The sequence below is a fragment of the Natator depressus genome, chromosome 8 (genome assembly GCF_965152275.1).
Source record: "Natator depressus isolate rNatDep1 chromosome 8, rNatDep2.hap1, whole genome shotgun sequence".
NCBI lineage: Eukaryota > Metazoa > Chordata > Testudines > Cheloniidae > Natator > Natator depressus.
Window position 1 is genome coordinate 6717586 of NC_134241.1, and position 8563 is coordinate 6726148.

Sequence of the window (8563 nt, forward strand, 5' to 3'; positions counted from 1 at the left end):
GTGTCAGGCACTCTGTTCATGGCAGGTCCAAGGCCCCATCTGCATTACATCCTCGGTAGCATCCCCTCCGTGCTGTACACTGGGGAGTTTGGTGAAGACGGAGCGTGAAGAAATCATTCAAGGCCTCACCCAAAGGCTGGGACAGGAGGGGGGTGACTTACAGGCAGCCACGCTGGGTGTGTCCAGAGTTCTTAAAGAAGAGAGACGGGCCTGATCCAAACCATCTAATCTCGAAATTCCTCCCTGGCCTCAGTTCCGTATTGGGCCTGTCTCTGGATTCTGAGGCTGAATAGGGATAATGTGACAGGCCAATCCACCACTTCCCCACATCTGAACACCCCAAACTTTAGGGAAGTTTGGATTCAGAGTGACATGAGATTGAAATTCCCTGGCTCCAACCTATCACTATTATGCCCCAAGTCTGAGCATATGAAGGCTCCCAAGAGCTTGAGGCACAACACTATGCCATGCATCATGGCTCACTAGCCATCTCGGCTCACTACAGGGCCAGGATCTCCCTGGGCTTCGAAAGAGACCAGCACGACTAACCACATCCAGCTCCCCAGTTATCTTACAACCCAGGACAGCTGCTGTTGTCCCCAAGGCAGTGCTGCCAGATCCTTCGGCACAGAGATCTAGGAACCCACACACGTCCTCGGTGCTTGTTGGGTGCGGATGAGACAGGGCCAGGCCAGAGAGAGCACGTCCAGTCGGACTGTCCTGAGATTCCTAGCCTTGGGCATCTCCCTGCCTTGCAATTAGCAGCTGAGTGACAAGCCTCTTCCTCTTTTGTAGGGGCAGCACCACTGGAGGGCTGGTGGGGACGTTGGCCCTGTATGGGATTGAGATAGCAAGTGGGGGAGGTATTGGTCAAGCAAGGCGGTAGAAACTTGTTATTCCTTCTTACGCCGGAGCTAGCTGCCCCCACTCCAGTCAGCCCCTTGATGTCCAGGAGCACCCTATAACAAGAGAGAGGCCCTGCAATGGCTTGGCTTTGCAGACTGTCTTTGCCATGCCTAGCACAGTCATTAAGGCAGCAGCAGCTCGGGGCTGAGATCTCTGAGCAGGTCACTCCAAGGGGCGGGAGCCTGCCAAATTAAGTGCTTCCTTTGTCACACGGGCGACGGCTTTGAAGTCCGTTGTGGAGACCCGAGCCTAAAACGGGCCCCAGTGCGTCAGTGTTGAGGGAAATCCGTTGGCTTGGGAACCATGCTTACCGCAGTTTCCGGGACATCAGGGACAGCATTTCCAGCCTGACAGGAGGCGGGTGGCTCATGCTGGCAGCTCTATAAGCTCTGAGCCTTCGCCCTCTGCCTGACCATGACACGGAGGGAGAGGCAGCAGGGGGCTAGAGCCTGCCAGTGTTTTAACGCTAAGGTGCTGAAAAGGCTGAGCACCCTCCTTACTCGCCGTGGTGCCCCACTCGCATGCCCCGTGCTGGAGTCGGCATGCATGGGACTGCATTCCACCAGGGCTGCTCAAAGAAAAGAATCACAGAGTTTATTCATATTTCTTCCTCTCAAGATTTTTAAGGCAACTTCATGACTTTGAGGCCTGACTCATGATTTTGGAGTGCCCAGGGCTGGCAGGACTGACCCTGCCTCAGGCTCACCTGCCAGCGGCAGAGAGATCCTCCGAGAGGGTGCAGTCTGCTCGTTGTAAACGCTTCTGCCCCGATGTTACCACTGGGATGAGGGATCGGGAAGGCACTGCAGTGGGCTAAATGCACAGGCCTGATCATCTCTGGGGCCTGTCAGATCACAAGCGGAACAATTGCAGCATGCCTCAGTTTAGCTCCAATCACAAAACTGGCCGTGTTTTGGACCCTTGATCTGTAGAGTCGTAGAGTTTTAAGGCCAGCAGGGACCATTATGATCATCTCATTCATTGTCCTGTATAACACTCAAGCCAAAGAACCAGAATCTGTTCTCCTGTACGACCGGAGCTCTGCACTCAGGACTACCCCAGCTGGGATGGTGCAAGTCAGGCGCTGGGTTCCTTGGCTAGAGCAGCAGGGGACGGTGTATTAGTTCTGTGGATGCAGAACCAGGCCTGGGGAAATGCAGCAGTGGCTAGTGGGGCTCGAGGTGCATTGGCAAAGCAGCCCAAGTAGCCGGCAGGGCCAGCTGTGACAGCGTCAGGCAGTGCCAGGTCTGCACTGCTAGCCTCGAGCAACGGCTGGAGAAAGAGAATCCACAAGTTGTCCCTAACGCTTCAAGAAAGGAGGAGGCAGAATCGTCCCCGTCCCTCCAAGTATTTGGGGGGAGAGACAGGAACAACTGACGCCGAACTGCTCACAGCAGGAACTTGTCCTCAAGCACTACCCAGGGATAGAGTCTTGTGCTGGGTGGATGCTGCCACCTTGTGAACCAGCTCCATCACTGCATGTGCGGGGAAGACACTGATCTGGGATCACTCCCCCTTCGCATTTCACAGGATCCTTAGGGATGCAAGGGGTAGTACCGCCATACAGGGAAGGAACATCTCACCCCCTGGGGTCACCGCACGCCAAGTCCTGGACCCCGTGGCACATGGCAAGACAACAACAGAGTGCCCAGCCAGCAGGCCCTGCAGCTAGGCTGTTCTTGGCTGGATGAAGACCTTAGTTCATGGCTGTTGTATAGCTCTCCCTCCCTGGCCTGCCATGGCTACCCAGAAAGGCCCTGGATCTCTAGCAGGTTGTCTTCCACCTGAATAACGAGCTTATCTTCTCTGGACTTTACCTCTCATGTTTGGTAAAGGCTAGCACGGCCACGCCCCAGATTTGATCAGACGTGGATCTGAGCCTCAGGGGGAAGAGCAGAAGTTTGTAACGTGGGGCAGACGTACACAGGGGAGGGTCCTCGCTGGCCTATGCAAATGTGTGAAGAACCTCGAGTTAATCAGCAATCAACTCAAGCACCAGAAAACTAGTTGAAATGATATGCCGGTGAAAATGGTATCTCTGCAGCGCCAGTAAAAAGAGAAGGGCAAATAAACAAGAGGAAGTCATCCGGCTGGAACATACACAGTAAAAGAACGAAGAGACTTTACCTGGTTTTACTAGGTCAGAGAAACTTGGGCTGAAACCACCCCCAAGGACAGGTAAGAATCAGTTGCTGTGTCTTTAACCCAAAGTCAGTTTGCGCCAATACTATCCCAGGTGTAACGCAATCGCTGTAAAGGGATCTCTTCAATCCTGCAGGCTCTTGGTGGCAGGCAAGCTGTTGGTACAGCACCTAGCATTGTCCACGGGGCCTGTGGGCACTAACGCAGTAGAAATAGGACAGGCATTGTCTAGCGGAGCAGGTGTTTCATTAGAGCTAGCTCCCCCCCACCCCTGTTGACCCCACTGTTTATCGGGATGATGCAATATACCGGCGATTGGGCACGGCCCCCTGGTGCTGTGTGGGCCAGAAGCCCTATTTCACTACCCCCGATTCCCTCGTGGATGGAGTGGCAGGGACGCACGATTGTGGAGCAGAATCCCAGGTCGATCCCTGCTGTCACCATGACACTGAGCTAGCAGGATATGCAGTAGCCTAGCAATAGCCCACTGGGATCCCTGTGGGCACAGATTTACTGTACACCCCCATCTTGTTGCAACCCGTTGAAATCTAGGCTTCCCCAGCTAGGAACTTGGGGGCTGGATCAGTCAGGTTTGGAAGGCGAGGTTGGGTCTCCCATGTTTATTACTTGGGGCTTATTTTAAAAGGGGCACCGCTAACTGGAAACCTAGTTAAAATTAAATGGAGTTAAATTAGAGGTCATTTCTGGTTCCATGCCTGAGTCTCCCTGCCAATTATTGGGGTTTTATGATCTCATTCTGCTCTGTTTTTCTTCTCCATGAGAGCCGTCCACAAAGAAAAGGGGAAGAGACTAGCTGGGGAGCAGTTAATCTGCGTAAGTTTGATACACAGTGCTGTCAAATGCACGGAGAGAGAAAAACATTTCCATTCTTTCAGTGACAGTCATCTCCAGGGTTGTTGGGATGGACCGTCGGCACTGTTTTCAGACAGACGGGTGATTGCTATTCCAAGAAGTGGCCGCATCACCTTTACGTTGTGCAACGCTCAGCGTGCACAAACGAGGGGCATTGGCAATTCACAGACAGGGAGCTTAGAACGTTGAATGCAGCCTCAGAAACACTGAAACCTAGTGATTTAAAACTTATTCAATTAGGCCCTTACCAATAGGATGCAAAATGACTATAATCAGGCATTGGGGCCTGTACTTATACCACAGCTGGGATCCAGGAGTCAGACTACTTGAAACCATGGCTTGTGACAGCAACACTGCACCAAGAAACCAAACTGAGTGCTTCAAATTAGGGCTTGCAAAATACCGGATCTGAGCTTCATTGGCCTTCAGTTTTGTGTAACAGAACAGGTTATTTCAAGGGAGAGAGAGAGAGAGAAAACATCTGAAAACCGAGAGTAAACCACACACATATCTAACCTCTTTTCTTTTCAGCTGTGACCATTTGCCTGCAAACTGAGCTTTAACCACAGGGACTCAATCTAGCACCAAATCTCCGCAGTGAGTTTCAGTGTTATGTACTTCCCTGTCACTGACTTTGGGAATTGAAAATCATTAACCAAACCACCCAAAAGCTAACGTGCTGTTCTTTTTTGCTTACCCTGCTGGTACTGGAGCAGCATGGACCGAACAGGGACTTTCCCAAGCTGAGGGCACCGACGCCCCAAGAGGAGCGTGAACGAGTGTGTGTAGGGTACAAGGTGTGTGCGCGGAGAAGCCCAGTGTGCCAGGCAGCACAAGTCCCGCTGAAAGGAAGTCCAAGAACAAGTCGCATTAAAAGCCAATGGCACTTGCATGCCCAGCTCACGAAGGGAACGTCTGCATTCAAACGGGGAGGCGTGATTCCCAGCTCTCCTCGAGCTAACATGCTACCAAGAACAGCGGGGCAGGGGCAGATCTATCAGGTATGTACCTGCCTGGACCCCTTGGGTGTGTACTGGGGTGGCTGGCTGAGCCGCTGCCCTTGCTACCCCGTCTCAAGCTAGCGCAGGTGCGTCTGTCTAGATGAGCTGAGAACCGCCTTCCAGCTCAAATACGGCTGCACCGTAGGCCTGGTCTGTGCAGTTTAGGTAGCTGTGTAACTATGTGAGTGAGGGGGTGATTTTTACCAGTAGTTATACTTGTCCCATCCCTGATGTGGACACAGGTATACCCCTCTACAGGTACCTGAGACGAGGACGGCGGACTTTCCTTCCCGTACCTTTATACCACGTAGCTGTGGCCAGGCTGGGAGGGTTGAACTATCCCGGGAACGTTCAAGCAGTACAGCACGTGCGCTGACAAGGCCGTAGGATGAACCCCCTTAGGGAGCAAGCCGATCTCTCTAACCCTGACCTTCTGTTTTCTTTTCAAGATATTGTTCAAAAGCAGAGGCAAGGCAAGTGACTACAAACAGAGCCCCAGTTTATTAGCAGTTCGTTCAACAGGACCATACATTATTAGTGAGACAGATTCTCTGAATGCCACCCAAAACGGCTGGGTTCAACAAGGTTGAAGGGAGGGGCAAAGACAACGCTGAGATATCCCCTCCCCCATCCTCCCGCACCTCCCCCTCCCCCAGGAAATACCGACTTCTCCCACCTTCCACCCCCGGGGAAATTATACAGAATTTCATGCAAAAATAAAAACGGGAACCCACAGGGGGCTCCCTCTTTTGTCAATAACAAAAGGTAAAAGAACGGTTTTAAAAAGCCCAGCTATTGGGAGTCTCTCTCCCCACTCGCTCTCCAGCGCCGCCCAGTGACCGCGCTAGCGATCGACAGAGCAGGCGGGGCAGGTATCATTCTCCTCTCGTAAAGTGCAGCACTTAGGGACCACTCCAATGGTGGCTTTTATCAATACGCACCCGGCTAGGTGGTTCGTTCCTCGGGTACCCGCCTCCGCCCCGTTGGCTGCGCGAGGGCTGGTGGGTAGGAGCGCTCAGACACACTTCCCCGTGAGCTAAGCTGAGCCTAAGACACCCTGACGCAACCGGGACAGACTTGCATCAGTGGCTGAAGAAAGCACTTTACGTTTATCCATTCTAGCCTCGCAACATCCCTCTAGGGACCATGGGCCTGGGCATGCAGGTGGGAAACTGAGGCCCTATTGTGGGATCCTGGCTTTACAGACACCATGGGAGTGAGCCTTCCTCCCTCTTGAAAGGCCGAGATATTTTGCACGGAGTGCTTTTTTGTTGCCTTTTCCTTCCTGCTGCTGCCAATCACCAAGGGGTCGGAGAGTCCAGTTCTCCCCTGGCTCCTGGAAAGCTGACAGCAGCAGCGATAGGAGCTGCCTAGGTGCCAAGAGGAGCATGGGCTCATCTGGCTGTCAGGGCTGCTTCCCTGCTTCCAGCCGGCCCACTCCTACCCTGCTCCGTTCCACCTGGGAAGGTCACAGGTTGGTGCCGCGGTTGCTCCCAGCCAGAGACCGCAGCGTCGCGGAATGAATCAGAGAGGGGACAGAAGCTGCAGGTTGCTCTTTATATGAGCCTGTGTTGGAGGCTAGCCGAACGGTGACTAAAGGAGAGAGACTAGGTAGGACTGGGCAGTTGTAGGGTGCGTCAGGCACTCTCTGTCTCTGCATAGCCCGATGTTAGTCCACACGTGGCAGGGCAGCAACGAGCCGGCGGATGAGCACTATAGGGCCAGTTGCTGGAGCTAGCTGTTATCTTGGCAGAAAGCAATGGGAAAGGGTCTCGTTTGTTAAACCCCGCGGCCCAAGGGGGCTATACTACACATTGGTGGGCACTGCAATGCACATCGAGGAGAAGAGACCCTTAGAGCAGGGAGCTCTCACATGGCTGCAATGTGCAAGCGTGTGAGTCCAGCACTCTCAACAGAAAGAGATTAGCGTGTGTGTGTGAGTGTGTGTGAGAGAGAGAGAGAGCACATGCAGATGCTTAGACCGACCCATGGCACTAGTGATTTAAAACACTCTACCTGGCAGGGCCCACAAAGCGCCCCCCAGGCACCAGCCCCAACTGCCGTTTCAGACTCATGCCCCCACGAAGTGAGTCCCCTTCTCACCCCATGGCCACCGCGGAAGCTTTGCTCTAACCTAAGACGCCTGTTTGAGCGGAGAAGGCAAAAATCCAAGATGGCAGCGACACTGTCAGTGTCATCATGGATATACTGAAAACTCCAGCAAACCATTCGTTGGGATCAACGCTCCCTGAGCCACGGCAGAGCATGTACCTAATCTACACGCACAGGACGGGGCGATAAACCGGCCTCGCTGGCTGCTGGCGTACGTGCCTGGTTTCACTCGCTCCTTCTTACCGTGCTAAACGAGAGAGAGCAGTCTGCTAGCCTCAACTCAACGCCCAGCCCTGCAGCAAGGAGAAGCCAGAAGAGAAGAGAAGATGTCCTGGGCTCCTCTGCTGTAACTGCAACAAGCCATGGAGCAGGAGAACATGCTGCTTCTCCACAGCCCGGCTCCAGCGGGTGGCCGTGGAAACTGCAACAGGCTGCATAAGAATCACGCTGCATTTCACCGACACCTTCCCCCTCAAAACTAGAGGGGGACGAGCCGATCCTGGCCTGCCCACGGCTCCTACTCTGGTTATTCAAAGGGTACGTCTACCCTGGAGTTGAGGTGTAATTTTCAGCCCAAGTAGACGTACCCGCGCAAGCGCTCCTCGCGCTCTAAAAAGAGAAGCTGCAGGAGCTCGGCAGCCTGAGGACGGCCCCAGGGGCCTGGGTGCGATCGGACTCAGCCCACCCTGCCACTTCTGGTTCTAGTTCAACATCTGCCTGAGCCGGAAACGACACCTTCAGCTCCAGCGTGGATGTACCCAATGCCGCTTAACAGCGGCCGGAAGGCGGCTCGGTGCAAAGGAAAAGGCCACGTATAATACTGAGACAAGGGCGGCGTGTGTAAGCTCGAAAGCTGGTCTCTCTCATCCACAGACGGTATCGCCTCCCCCACTTTGTCTCTCTAATATCCGGGGACTGACATGGCTGCAACAACACTGCATATGTAGAATACCGTCATTGAACAGGGGCTGCAAAGGGAGGCCCTCCCCGCCCCCCCCCCCCGACTACTCTCGGGGGAGGTGAGTGTCTGAGGAGGGGAGGAAGCTTTCGTGTTACTGCAAGTGCCAGAGGGGACCCATGGCACTGCTGTTTTAAACAGCATTAGGAATGTGCCCCCGGAGAAGGGGGCTGTCCCAGGACGGGGCAGATTCACAGAATCAGAGCCTAGCTGGTGCAGAGGACAACGCAAGACCATTAGCACGCCCCAGGGACTAGGTCTATGCGGATCTCTCACTCCCCACCATTCCAGCATGGCACCATGAGAGGAAGACGACATGAAACTCAGTGACTGGCACGGGGGAAGCCTGAAGGCCTATGGGGGAACACTCCTTGCTTTTCCGCCTCCAACCCAATCTCCTTGCTAGGCCCCCTTCCATGTGAACGTACTCAGGTGCTAATGCAGTGACGTCCAGTTGGAGAGATACCCGATGAATTAATCTTAGGCAATTCTCAGCTCCCAAGAGTACTGGGTCCAAGAACCCTGCACGAGCCCTTGGAACCTGTTCCATGAGACACTGGCATTCACGTCT